This window comes from Oratosquilla oratoria, chromosome 17 (genome assembly GCF_046742065.1).
Source record: "Oratosquilla oratoria isolate Oo_2021 chromosome 17, ASM4674206v1, whole genome shotgun sequence".
Lineage (NCBI taxonomy): Eukaryota > Metazoa > Arthropoda > Malacostraca > Stomatopoda > Squillidae > Oratosquilla > Oratosquilla oratoria.
This window is the reverse complement of record NC_134793.1, coordinates 8,530,571-8,545,334: the sequence shown is the minus strand read 5'-3', so window position 1 is coordinate 8,545,334 and position 14,764 is coordinate 8,530,571.

Genomic DNA, 14,764 nt, shown 5'->3' with positions numbered 1-14,764 from the left:
CTGAAGTTTCGAATTCAATTGCGTTATACGTCTTATCTGGCTATCCAAATATTATATGCATAACTGGAAATGTTATCATTTCTTGATAATTTTTTTTTATCTTGTGTAGAACGTTAATAATATCTATTCTTATTTATTTTTTCTTGTTTTTTTATCCACCTATGTGCTGGTTTTGTATTTTATTATTAGGCTAAGGAAGTAAAGTAGTAATTGGCAAAGTATACCAGTCGAAATTTTTCATTAATATAGAAAGGCTGTTGAGTAACTTCTCTGATGGTAAATCGTAACAGGTGTTTAGTCTTCCAGATAATTATATTAGCGCCCATTGTCACAGCTCGAAGCGCATACAACCAAGTAATGAACATAGCAATAAATTTCACTTGAGCTGCAGCTATCATCTATGTCATAATTAAAATTATATCCCCAACATCTGTGGTTCACTGCTGTGCGGATATACCTAATGTGTATTTTGAAAATGTTAATATTTCACAGATCCTAATGATTATCAGAAAGAGATATACTGTAATTCTCTTTACTACCAGAGGGTATACCACATATATGAGTAATGTTTGTGTAGTGTAAGGTCACATCATTATTCTTTGCTTACATTATACGAGGGGCTAATCAATGTAGGTTCTTTTTACTGCCAGACGGTGTACAACATAGATGAATAAAATCACATAGCAACAGCTAGATAAAAAGAACAAGTATCTATAGGTACGGTAGGAACTGATATCAGTATTACCACCAGTAGTATTATCATCGTATTATCTTCATAATAGTCTCCATTGTTTAAGTACAGTGCACGCCATAACTCTAAAACGAACCCTACGCGATCAATATTATTGCGCAATATTCAATATTATACAATATTGACGGTGCAGGGTGTTGAGGAATGACACAATATATTGAAAATATAAAATGCACAGGCCAAACACGTGCGGCTCTTCAAAACCACGCTGTTAATAAAATTGTACAATACTTAATATTGCGCAATATTGATCGTGTAGGCCTTGCTTTATAGTGAACAGACACCATTACTCTATCATGTTATACTATGCTGATTATATTACTAGTGCCCACGAAATAGTAATTTATATTAATAACGCCATTGCGAGCGGCTCTAAAGCCAGCACCAGAATATTGTTGGACATTGAAGGGCAGTAACAATCGCCGGAGAATAGGTCCATTTCATTTCAAATTCGCGAAAATAAAACTACCCAATTCCCGAGGCTCTCATAGCAAGAACCCATTGAGTGGTGATGACGTCACGAGGTAGGCAATGGCTTCGTATTCGAACGTGGAAATACTCTTCATCCTCCTTTCGTCCATGTAGAAAACAACATCAACAACAACAACAACAACAACAACAACTACAACTGAAAACAGACAGCCATCCAGTCCATAAGACAAAGTAAATGACGAAAATGTCGTCGCCCATAAAGAATGAAAGAAAAAGAAAATATATACGTCAATCAACAACAAACCCATGGTGGACCCATAAAAGAAAACGGGAGTTGGATTGATGGAAAATGGAGAAGGGTTTGGGTCAAAGGGAGGCAAGAGATGGCTAGACCAAAGCTGGCGAGAGTTTTAGACAAAAGGGGATAAGGGAGAATGGGAAAAATAAAAAGGGTAGGGGTGGTGTGGGGAGATGATCCACAGATATTGGAACATCCAGGCGCAGTAGCCAGGTAGGTATAAAGTGAGAGAGGAAGGGATTTATACGTGTGTGTGCATGTGTATACATAATTATATTATATATATATATGCAACAGTAATCACATAAAACACGTGAATAAAGATTTATGCTTGTAACCACGAGGAAAATAAAGATCGGAATACTGAACGTTTTCGTCTATTAAGGCATTTTCAAAGTACATAGTGTCACAACAAAGAATAACTTAAATATAATAATCTAGACAACAGGAGAGGTCACACAACGTAAAGACGAAAGGAATATCATACAAAGAAACGAAAATATAAAAACAAGGAATAAAATGGGTGACAATTGAAACAGGTGAAAAAATGTCACACAACATAAACCATAAGGATGACAAATGACAAGGTGAAAGGGGGGAACATTCGACATAAAAGATAATAAGAAATAAGAAGGGTGACAATTGACACGTGTGATTCAACATAAAGATTGACTTACAAAGAAACAAATTATATACATATTTATTGTTTTTATATTTTCGTTTATTTGTATGATAATCCTTTCGTATTTACGTTGTGTGACCTCTCCTGTTTTCTATATTATTATATTTAAGTTATTCTTTGTTGTGACACTATGTACTTTGAAAATGTCTTAATAGATGAAAACGTTCAGTATTCCGATCTTTATTTTCCTCGTGGTTACAAGCATATATATATATATATATATATATATATATATATATATATATATGTGTGTGTGTGTGTGTGCGTGTGTGCGTGTGTGTGTGTATGTATGTGTTTGTGTGTGTAAAGAGAAAACTGCATAATATATGGAAATTTAGAAGCCATATGGGACTACAGTATGTAATAGTACAATCTTACACCATGTCCCTGAAATAAACTAAAAGAGACTATATTAAGATTTAAATTGGCTCTTCTGCAAATAAATAAATAGATAAATAAATAAATAAAATAAATAAAAAACAAACAAATAAATGATAAATAAATGTATGAAGTCAGTAATATGATTCAAATATGTCATCGACTGATATTGTATATGACTAAGTGTTGCGCTTGAAAGTAAAGTTAGATTTTCTTCTGCAACAGATGAAGAAACCGGGAGTTCCCAAACAGGAAACAGACGGAGCTGTTTGGTAGTATGTATAAAAATGATTGATGCTTACAGGAACGAGTATGAGGCTTAGATGACCTTGGAAGCCAATTGAAACAATTTCACTAATTCCATTAATCGCATGGTCAATAGACAAAACAAGCTTTCCTCATCATTATTTTTGTTTTGCTTTCATTTGCTTGTTATGGGCCAAAGGGTCTCTCGTAGTCCATCGTAATAAGTTCAAATAAGTAATCGTGTGGTGCGAATCAGAGGAGATTTAAGAAGATGAAAAGACCAAAGACGGACAGAAACAAAAGTATCCTGGATAGGCAACCCCCTCAGCTTCTTGGGGTTACACTCTCCCCCTGACGCCGCCTGAGGTTGAGGGACGTTCTCCCTACTTGATCTGCTCTGGGCACCGCTATTCCTGACAGTGGCATTACGTGGAGGACACTGGCCACCTCCTGTTTCATGTCTCGACTGTTTCGCATCGCCGCAAGGTTGAGGTCCAGGTGGATGATAGATCCAGAAACCTAAAAAAAAAAAAAAGACAAAAAGAAGGAGAAAGAGCGAGAGAGGGAGAGAGAGAGAGAGAGAGAAAGCGAGAAAGCGAGAGAGAGAGAGTCTGACGCAAAAGGGAAACTACGTCAGCATGTTTGAGGAAGTCTACAGCCGGCGGCTTCAGGATGATATTGACAGGGGATGACAGACCCAATCAGACCCAGGCGAAGATAGAAGAAGCTGTATGGGAATCATAGGTTCGAAGGGGACGATTCAAACTGAAAAAAAAACAACAAAAAACACGGAGGTAAATTTCGTAGGATTTTCTCTTTATAACTTCGTCAGGCAAAGATAGATTAGACAAGGTCAGGATAGGCTACGCGAGTTTAGGTTAGGTAATGTTAGCCTGCATTAGGTTAGGTTTGGCTACATTAGGTGGAGTTGGGTAGTTAGGTCTGTCAGGTACTGTGTTGGCTGGGTTAAGCTTGATCTTTGATGTTGATATTATATAATCGAAATGACCTTGACAAAAATATCATGAATATTCTCACCTCATCTTCTTTTGATACAATTCACATGAAAGAATAAACCTTACGATTTTTTTTTGTGTTTTATGATTCGTTATAATTAGTGATGAGAAGATACCAAAATTTGTACCTCAGCGGGCCAATCAGAAAACAGCGCTATACGCTCGCACACCCCCTTGAGCCATATGGCGTGTATGTATCTAGTATGCTCATTCCTTTGAGAAAGTCGTTAGACGAAACGTCAGGAATAAAAGCTTCACCTCCAGTCCATGTTTCCTTTACTGTGTCTATACAACTTGTTCACATGGATTTTTATACCAAAATTTGTAATGAGTCCGATACGAGTTCTGAACTTCCGATTGCGATACAATTCCGATGAGGATACCTACAATGATAATTAATAATTCATGGTCATTTTCAAGCACTGTAGTTGGTTAGGGAAACATATACTTTATGAACAAAGTACATTTATTACTTATTCTTCGTAATCGGAAGTTTGCAGTAGTATCGGGACTCGTATCGGAATCGGTAGGAAATGCTGGTTTCGTCCTATTAGTAGCTGTCATTCTTCCATCTAGTGTGCTTTCGTACAGTTTATCTTTTCGATCATAGGTTAAGGGGGGATAGACAGTAAACTGACAATAGATAGTATAAGCCATTTGAAATCTACTACATATGTTAATCTCAAAACGGAGGAAATCACATTGCTCAGAAAAGAGGCTCAACGCAATTCACAGCCTCATTATGTAAATACTACGAAAGCTGGGGTTCAGAATTAGTCTCAACATGGTAAGCAATTTAAACAAATGTATTTCTTTGTGATATACGATTATAAGGGCCGCGCATAAGTCCAGTGGATAACGTGTCGACCTCGCAAGCAGGTGGTCGTTAGTTTGATTCCCAGGACTCGCTGCGTGCTTCCTGTGTTGGTTCCTGACAGCCCTGGCCAGGTGGGGAGGCAACTCAAATATCGGCCTTAAAAAAAAAAAAAAAAAAAAAAAAGCGGCTTGCCGTAACTGACATGGCTTGCCCTACCAGTGGTTTCTCACTTCCCATTTTGTGGAATTGGGATAGTGTTTTTTTTTTTAAATACTATTATAAATGAAATATCAAGTTATGTAACATGAAATTGCCACAATAAAGAGTCCTTGGCGTTACCTATTAATTCTTTTAGGTTGCAATAATCCTGATGGTGATTGAAAATTAGGAGATGGATCTACAGTAGGAGAGTACATTGATGCATCAAAACGGTTGATCGCTGCAGAAGTCTCCGGAGAATTGATCCTCTTTCGGGCCAGTCTGGCATTTGTTCCTTCCTTCTAGTTACCACCAGTTCGACGTATTCCGATAAATTTAGGTTTAAGAAGGAAATAGGGAAGAACCAGTTTACCAACAGAGTAGTTAATGAATGGAATAAACTTAGTAATAATGCAGTGTTGTTTTAAGAGGAGGTTTTTATGGATGGGGACGATAGGTGTAGGCCTTATGGTTTCTTGCAGTCTCTTCCATTCTTATATCGCTCCTTCGGTAGCTGCTGAAGTTTTCTTCAACCTTAATAAAACATATGGCGTTAGTCAAAACAAAATCATTCAAGCGTGATGATTTTGTCACAGTCAGTCCATTGGGGCATTCGAGTCCATTGAGGTCGGAATGGGCGGAGGATGATCGTCGAAGAATCATCAGCGGAGATAGAGACCATAAAGGATGAGACGAGAAAACGAAGAAATAGAGACGAAGGTGCGGGGGATGGGGGGGAGTTTATTAAGGGATCTTATTAAGGGACCTTATTAAGGGACCTTTAGCAGAATATTGACCTTAACGGGCGAGAGGAAGCCATAGAGATGGAGATTGAAGAGATAGATGAATCAGTTTAACGTCGCGAAACTTCCCCTATCAGGAGGCTAGGACGGTACCGCTTACAGAGGATTTTGTATCCTGGAATTTAATGAACCATGCCTTTGGAAATGGGAAAGAACTGGTTTACCAACAGAGTGGTTAACAAGTGGAATATATTTAGTAACAATGTAGTGACCGCTGAAACTATCTGTTGTTTTAAGAGAAGGTGAGATAATTTTATGAATAGTGATGACAGGTGATAAAGGACATGGAACTGCTTAGTGTAGGCCTTATGGTCTCTTGCAGTCTCCTCCATTCTTATGTTCAAGAAGTGAGAAGAAATTATAAATTCAGGGAAAGAAATCTAAAACCTAATAAAAACTGATGATGGCGGAGAAAACTGGATTAAACTGGATTTAAAGTTTAAAGGACCATGAAGCACCTCTGGACGGACGGACGGACGGACACACACACACACACACACACACACACACACACACACACACACACACACACACACACACACACACACACACACACACACACACACACACACACACACACACACACACACACACACACACACACACACATATATATATATATATATATATATATATTTTTTTTTTTTTTTTTTTTTTTTTTTTTTTTTTTTTTTTTTTTTTTTTTTTTTTTTTTTTTTTTTTCTTTTTTAGGAAAGGCGCTCAGTGGCCGCACAGAAAACGTGGGATGGTGGTCAGACAAGGAAGGACGCCCCTTGTTAAGGATAGCTTGTGTCAGGCTTGGACAGACAAAGGGGGCGCTTGGTATCCCGTCAACTAACGAGGGATGCTAAAAAAAAAAAAAAAAAAAAGGGGGGGGGAGAAGAAAGAGCTTTGAGGGACAGCTATGGGGTCGGGTTATGGGTATGACAGGATGGGAACAGAAGACTAAGAAACTGTGAAGAAAGTCGAATGACAGAGGGTTCAATTTTTTTTCTTAGGTTTAAGAAGGAAATAGGCAAGAACTGGTTTACCAATAGAGTTGACTTAGTAAACATGTAGTGAGCGTTGAAGCAATTGGTTGTTTAAAGAGAAGATCAGATAACTTTATGGATGGGTAATATAGGTTGTAATGGATATGGAACTGCCTAGTGTAGGCCTTAAGGTCTCTTGCAGTCTCCTTCATTTTTATGTTCTTATGGATGTCGCGGGATGGGTAAATTAGCTTGAGGAAAGGAAGAGTAAAGGATGAAAATTAGCACCAGATATAGATGGAATTTGAGGTCAAAGAAGTAAAGCGGAAAGTTGAATTCTGGGCCGGTGATGACATCTAAGTAAAAAAAAAAAAAAAGAGAGAGAGAGAGAGAGAGCAATCAAAGTAGAGATCAACAGCCCTGCTAACCACTCCCCCTCCTAAAATGGAGTAAGGACGACCCAGACAAACAGGAAGTGCAAACAATAAAAGTAGGGAACAACAAAGCTGACCAGGAAGGGAGTCTTGGAGAGTAAACTCGTGGCTGACAGCCTAATGTGCACAGGATTGTTGCTCTGCCTGACCAACCACCCTTGCTTCATCCAATCTCATCCCCTTCTGTCCTCTCCTAAGGCTTAACTCTTATCTCTCTCTTTCTCTTTCTCTTCCCTTCCTTTTGGAATTTCCTTTCAGCCTCTATATTCTTTATGAATTTTTTGCTGAGGTCATCAAAAACTGACTTACAGTATATACTATGTATACATGATATTTCTTATCGTCACACTAATAAAACTTTATTTAAAATCTAAATTATATTGTGAGAGACCTGCTGTCTGCTTGAATGTAATTAGCCAACAATAAGGAGAAATATGCTTCCATAGTTTTTATATGTTATGGTCAGGTTTCTTAGACCGCATAGGTCTCTTTCACTTCTTTCCCCTCTTTCTCTTTCTCTCTCTTTCTCTCTGTCTCCATCTCTCTCTCTCTCTCTCTCTCGCTCCTCTTTCTGTCTCCCTCATTTTCTCTCCCTCATTTTCTCTCCCTCATTTTCTCTCCCTCATTTTCTCTCCCTCATTTTCTCTCCCTGTTTCTCTCTTTCTCTCTCTCTCCCTCCCTCCCTCCCTCCCTCCCTCCATTTCTCTCCCTACCTCCCTCTCTCTCCATCCCTCCCTCCCTCCCGCCCTCCCCCCTCTCTCTCTCTCTCTGTGCTTTTTATCCTTATCCTAATCCTTCCTATTTCTCCTTGTATTCTCCCGCTTGCGTTTTGTCATATTAGGTGTAGGAGAAGCGACAGTTGTGAGAATGGCCATTCTAATGTTTTGCCATGAACTGACCTTTTTCTCAGACCTTTCATTTTGACACTTCCTTTGCATCTCCTCTCCGTCTACCCCAATTGGCCTTTGTCACCCTTCCGTCCTTATTCCTTCCTGCTCACTGACCTTTAAGATTTTTCTTCGCTCTTCGTTGTCCTTTTACTCTTCTTTTTCCCCTGTTTACTCTCCTTCCGTAGCTTTTCTTTTTTGTTCGTTGTTCTTCCGTAGTTTTTCGCTTGTTCGTCGTTCATCTGTAGTTTTTCTTTTCTGTTCATTGTTCTTCCGTAGCTTTTCTTTTTTGTTCATTGTTCATTTGTAGATTTTCGTTTCTGTTCATTGTTCACCCGTACTTTTTTGTTCATTGTTCATCCGTAGCTTTTCTTTTTGTTCATTGTTAATCCTTATTTTTTCTTTTCATTGTTAACCCGTAGCCTTTCTTTTCTGTTCATTGTTCTTCCGTAGACTTTCTTTACTGTTCATTGTTCATCCGTAACTTTTCTGTTCATTGTTCTTCCGTTGCTTCTCTGTTCATTGTTCTTCCGCAACTTTGATGTTCTCTTCATTGTTCATTTGTAGCTTTTCTTTTTTGTTCATTGTTCATCCGTACTTTTTTTGTTCATTGTTCATCCGTAGCCTTTCTTTTGTGTTCATTGTTCTTCCGTAGACTTTCTTTTCTGTTCACTGTTCATCCCTAGCTTTTCTGTTCATTGTTCTTCCGTAGTTTTTCTTTTCTATTCATTGTTCTTCCGTAGTTTTTCATTGTTCTTGGCTATTTTTTCTGTTAGTTGTTCTTCCATCCTTTCTTTACAATCTTCCTTTCTTGCTTTATCACTGTTCTTCCATCCTTGCTTCTCCTTGTTTATTATCTTCATCCTCAAGTCGAACAATTGGTATATGATTAAGATGAATGAATGTTTGACTCTGGAATTAAATAAATAAATAAATGAATAAATAAATAAAAATAAATAAACAAAGTAGTCAGATTGCCAAAGGCTGGATATATTTCACAAGTGTATGAAAAAGTTAACGTGAATCACAGCGGCCGCTTACACACACACACACACACACACACACACACACACACACACACACGGGTTCGAATCCCGTCTAGGGCTGAAATAGTTTCAGTACCGCTGCGCTGCAGGTCATTACTCCAACTCTCGTGGGCGGGGAGTTGTGTATGTATGTGTGTGTGCGCGCGTGTGCGTGTAAGGTCACATATATACGAGCTCTGAGCTCTCTTCCGGCAGGGAAATTGCTGTCGATCACGAGTACAACACGTGATCCAAAACCATGGTGAATCACACCCACAGACCCACACGCTTACACAGACACCCACACATACACCCACTCATATATCCGCACACACACACACACACACACACACACACACACACACACACACACACACACACACACACACACACACGTACCACGTATGCGTGGCTTCCTAGGGGGTAGGGGTTAACGTCGAGGGCTAGCAATGTCACTGTTACGAGGCCGTGCTTCATTCAGGGCTCGAAAGCTTCGTAACACTAAAAGAGGTTAATGACTCCTTCCTTGTGAGCAAAGGGACTCTGTAGCGACTCAGTAATGTGGCACTATTAGCCCTAGATTGGACTATACGGGTTCAGCTCTCATCAAGGAGGGTAATGTCGGTTAACTACGAGTCCAGTACATTATCCATGACCGTAGTAAATCCCATCCAGTAACGCGCACGCACACACACGCATACACACACACACACACACACACACACACACACACACACACACACACACACACGTTTACACATACAGGGCTGAAATAATTTCAGTATCGCTGTGCTGCGGGGTGTTACTCCAACTCTCGTGGGCGGGAAGTTGGGTGTGTGTGTGCGTGTAAGGTGACAGTATTACCCATAGATCGGTCATACGAGCTCTGAGCTCTCATCCGGAAGGTTAATAACTGTCGATCACGAGTCCAACACGTGATCCAAGACCATGGTGAATGGTGAATCACACACAAATATGGTCGTGAGCTCGTTGGTTCCTGATCTCCCTGGCTAGGTGGGGAGGCGACCCAAACATCGGCTTGCTGTAACTGACAGGGCTTGCCCTACTATGGGTTTCTCACTTCCCACTTCGTGAGGGTCGGATGGTGAGTTAGTGATTAGTCTTAGAAAAAAGACTTTGAGAGTGAGTCTGGCTCTGTTTACAATAGCGGTTTGAACCGCGCGGAAACCGCGGCGGTACCGCATAGTTAAGAAAAAAACTGTGCGGTTGTACTACTTCGTTGTATTGTAATTGAACCCCCGCGGTTCAAACCGCCGTGGTTGAAGTCACTAGTGTGAACAGGTCCTCTGCGTTAGGGTCAAGGATTTAGGGAAAAAGGTGGAAGGGGTGGACAGCGTTGTTGTGATCTCAGCTTTGGGGGATGGGATGGGGAGGGAGATAAGGAAGATGTGGGTTGACAACAAATCCTGATGGACAAGGGACATATTTAGCCCAAAGAGTCACTCCCCATTCTTCTCCCCACCTAAAAAGAAAAAGAAAAAAAAAAAAAAAAAAAAAAATAAGGGAGACACTTCAAGGGGAATGTTGATTACTAGAGAACCCACGTCAAAGTGAGCCCACGCCAACAGGAGCTTAGTTGCGGCCGAAGCCATCATCTTTGCCCCGTAATACACGTTAGGGCAGGTCATGAGCGTAGTGGGAGTTGGAGAAAAGTGCGGGATTCGAACCCGCGATAAGAATGAGGAGGAAGGGAAGAAAAAGAGGAGAAGGAAGCGAGATGGAGGAAGGGGATGAAGCTCGGGCGTATTGCGTCGATCCTCGGCGGCGGCCACTTCCATCTTCATGCTTTCACTTTCCTTCCTTCCTTCCTTCCTTCCTTCACACAGCCTTTCTTGTATTCCTTTATCCTCTTTTCTTACCCTACCCCTCCTCCCTTTCTCCCTTCCCCCCCCCCTCTCTCTCTCTCTCTCTCTCTCTCTCTCTCTCTCTCTCTCTCTCTCTCTCTCTCTCTCTCTCTCTCTCTCTCTCTCTCTCTCTCTCTCGTTCCACTCTTGCTTACTCTCTTACATCCCACCTTTCCCTTTAGTCGTTCACATCTCCCCTCGCCCTTGTCTTCTTTTTTGAATTCCTTTTCTATATTTCCTTTTTTTTTATTCTCTGCTCCTCCTCACTTTCCTCTTTGTCAGTTTGACCGCCTCTAGGTCTGCCTCTTTCTCCTTCTTCCTCCTCTTCCTCTTCCTTTGTATATGTCTGTTTGACATGACACACGATGCAAGGCTTGGGATTGGGGTAAACTGTCAGTCTTCATGTGGAATATGTCCGTGAACCTTTCTTACTTACCTTAGTGGAGCGCTGTGGCTCCCTCTTCCCTCTCCCCCTTTCCCCCTCCCCCTTTCCCCCCCACCCTCCATCCCCCTCTCCTTGTGTTGAAGTCCAGCAGCGAGATCCTTTTCATGTAGGTTTTGAAGCCTTACATGGCTTTTGCGGTAGCGTATAGACGCAAGCTTCTGGGAAACTGAAATGTTATAACACATTTGTAAATGTACACTTTAAACCCATTATCGGAGAAATAATATCAGAAGTACAGGAAAACTGTATATATCAACTACTATCGGTTGTCCTCTTCTGCTGAAGAGGACGACAGATAGTAGTCGAAATATACAGTTTTCCTGTACTTCTGATATTATTTCTCCGATAGTGGGTTTAAAGTGTACACTGTACACGCAAGCTTATGTATATCTTCACTGAATAGCCACATTCCAAAGTTCGACGATGAATCCATGATATGCCATTGATGCTAGAACTACCTCTGCGAGGTGGCTAGTCATGATAACATTTGTTGAATTTGGGAATTTGAAAAATGTGTGTTTTAGGATACAACCGAAGAGGTGTGCCCAGCTAGTAAGCTGCTAAAGGAGTTATCACACTGGGATATTTTTCCTCCGACAGTTGGAGCAGAGTTTCAGCCTGCAGCTTTCGGGAAGGAATCTAATGTGCTGGAGGAAAATGAATTTCGTCCAGCATATCAGATGAGATTCTGTGTAAATGGTTGAGAAAAAATTGTTTTGTCACCGTGATTTGACGGCGGAGAAAGTTTTGGAGGTCGGCGGTACAGCCGATGAATTGGAAGTTGGAGGAAAAATAGCCCAGTGTGATAGTGCCCTAACGCGAACACGCGCCTCCCCTTGCCAAGGGTGGGGTCCTCTGTTAGCGGAGACGTCTGAACGTTGAGGCGGAAAAAGGTAAAGGTCAGTTGATTGTGAATTATGTAACCACAGGCACAAAGCGAGGTGGAGTAGGTACATACGCGTGTATTCAGAAATATAACGGTATACAGACACACGCACACACATACACAAACACACACACACACACACACACACACACACACACACACACACACACACACACACACACACACACACACACACACAGTCTTGTTCTCTTCCTCATCCTTATCTTCATACTTTTCATCCTCCATTTTCTTTTCTATTCTTCTTCTTTTCATTCGTCTTCCTCTTACTCTCTGATCGTATTCCTTTAATTTTTTTCACCCTCTTTCTTTTTCTCTTCCTCTTCCTCTTCCTCTTTGTCTTCATCTTTGTCTTCCTCTTCCTCTTACCGTTCCTAATCTTTTTCTCTTCCTGCTTCTGTTTCTGTTTTTCCTCTTCCTCTTCTTATTTTTTTATTCTTCTTACTCTTTCTCTTCTTCCATCTTTTGTTACCATTACAATTTAAACCCTTCTTTCCCTTCCTCTTCCTTTCTCTCTTCGTCTTCCTCTCCCTTCGCCCTCTTCTCTTCATTCTGCTGAGTTTCCTCTTTCTATTCTTTATAAAACTTATTTATTCAACCTTATCTTCCTCTTCTTCGTCTTCCCCTTTATCCTTATCTTCCTGTTTATCATAATCTTCCTCTTTCCCATTCCCTTCCTGTCTCTTCTCCCTATCGTATTCTTCTTCCTCTTTCTCTTTTTTCTCTTTTTTCTCTTTTTGTTATAATTTCTTCTTCCTTTTTTCTCTTGTTTCTGTTTCTATTGCTCTTTTCTTTTCTCTTTCTTTTCCTCTTTTGATTTTCCTCTTTTTGTTATACTCTCTTCTTCTCTCTATTCTTTTGTCTTTCTCTCCCACTCTCCCTTTCTCTTTTACTTTCCTTTATCCCTTTCTCCGTTTCTCTCTAGGATCCTTATCTTCTTTCTCTTAATGCCCTTTTTTGTTTTCGTCTTCTTCTTTCTCATTTTACTCTTCCTCCTCATCATATTCTTCTTCCCATTTCTTTTCTTCTTGGTATTTTTTTTTCTTTCTTCTTCTTCGTGTTTTGACCTCTTCCTCCTCTTACTCTTACTCTCTTCTTCATCTTCCAGCTCTATTTTACATTTCTCTTCACTCTCACTCTTCTTCTTCTTCCTCTTCTAACTCTTCCTCTTTCTTTTCCTCTTCCTGTATTTCGTCCTGGTCACCTTTTTCTTCCTCTCCTAACTCTTCCTCTTTATTTTCCTTTTTCTTTTACTCTTCCTGTACTTCGTTCTTGTCATCTTTTTCTTCTTCCTATTCCTCCTGTTTCTGTTTCTCGTCCTCCTCTTCCTCTTCTTATTCCTCTTCCCCCTTCTCCTCCTCCTCTTCCTATTTCTCTTCCTCTTCTTGGTATGTTTCAAATCTTTTCCTTTTTTCCTCTTGCTCTGTCTCTTTCTCTTCCTCTTTTTCTTTCTTCTCTTTTTCCTCTTCGTCTTTCATTTCATTTTTCTTCTCCCCTTCATCTCTTTGTCTCTGTTCCTCTTCCATCTTCTTAATTGCTTCCCTTCGAGAATGATGAACCTCCACTTTACCCCAAAGTTTTTCTTCTCATTTGTTCTCGACGTCCATCTTAGAGTGGTTTGTCTCGCTCGGCCATCGAGACTCCTCTTCGAGAACAGCGGTGACCTGGTTTCTTGATTGTCTCCTGGAGGGCGACAGCTGAAGGCGCGGACTCCTGTCTGAAAAGGGTCTGGTGTGATCGAGACCCTTCTGCTTTCATTGCGGTGACGTGTTGTGATTTGTTGATATCATTGCGGTGTAATCTCAAATTGAGACGCAGGTGAGACAGGTGACGCAGCACAGAATAAAGGTAGATTTCCTGTTGCTGAATTGATGTACAGTTTGAGCTGCTCTCTCACTTCAAATGCTGGGGTAGTACATCTAGAAGGATTTCAAGTGAGAGAGAAGGTCAAACTGTACTTCAGTTCAGTAACAGGAAGTCTGCCTTTGCTCTGTGCTTCGTCGCCTGTGTCGTTTGCTCTTAGGCTTATGAGATTTGTTGGGGTGGGATGCAGACTGAAAAGGTCTTCTTGGAGTCTTAAGTGTCAGCCCACTGGGCCCTTTCGACTAGAAAAGACTTAACGATCCACGATGAAGGATTCTTAAAACAAGTTTTCAAGTTGCAAGAATGTTGACGAAGTGCAGGTTATTAAGAAAAGGAAGCTGGTTTTGTTGCTTTGGGAGTTTACAAACGCAAACACAATATATCTGGGTCGGAGGTGCTCTGTCATAAGCCTGTCATAAGCCTGTGAGAGGGCTGATGAAATATTATTGGGATGGTTTGGACACATGGGAATGAGAGATGAAAGATTAGTAAAAGGTGTGAAAGGCAGAGGTGGATTGTATGAATTTGAGGGGACGGCCGAGGACGAGAAAGATGGATGGGGTGAAGGTGGCATTGAGCAAGAGGGGAATGTCTGTTGAGCAAGGAAGGGAGAAGGCATGATATAGGGATGAGTGGACAATGTGTATGGATTATACGTTACCGTAAGAAATTGATTACGCAGCAGCATCAGATGACGGAGTATACTGTAAAGTCAGATTCCAGAGTTCAGCAACAATATTGTCCTTTTC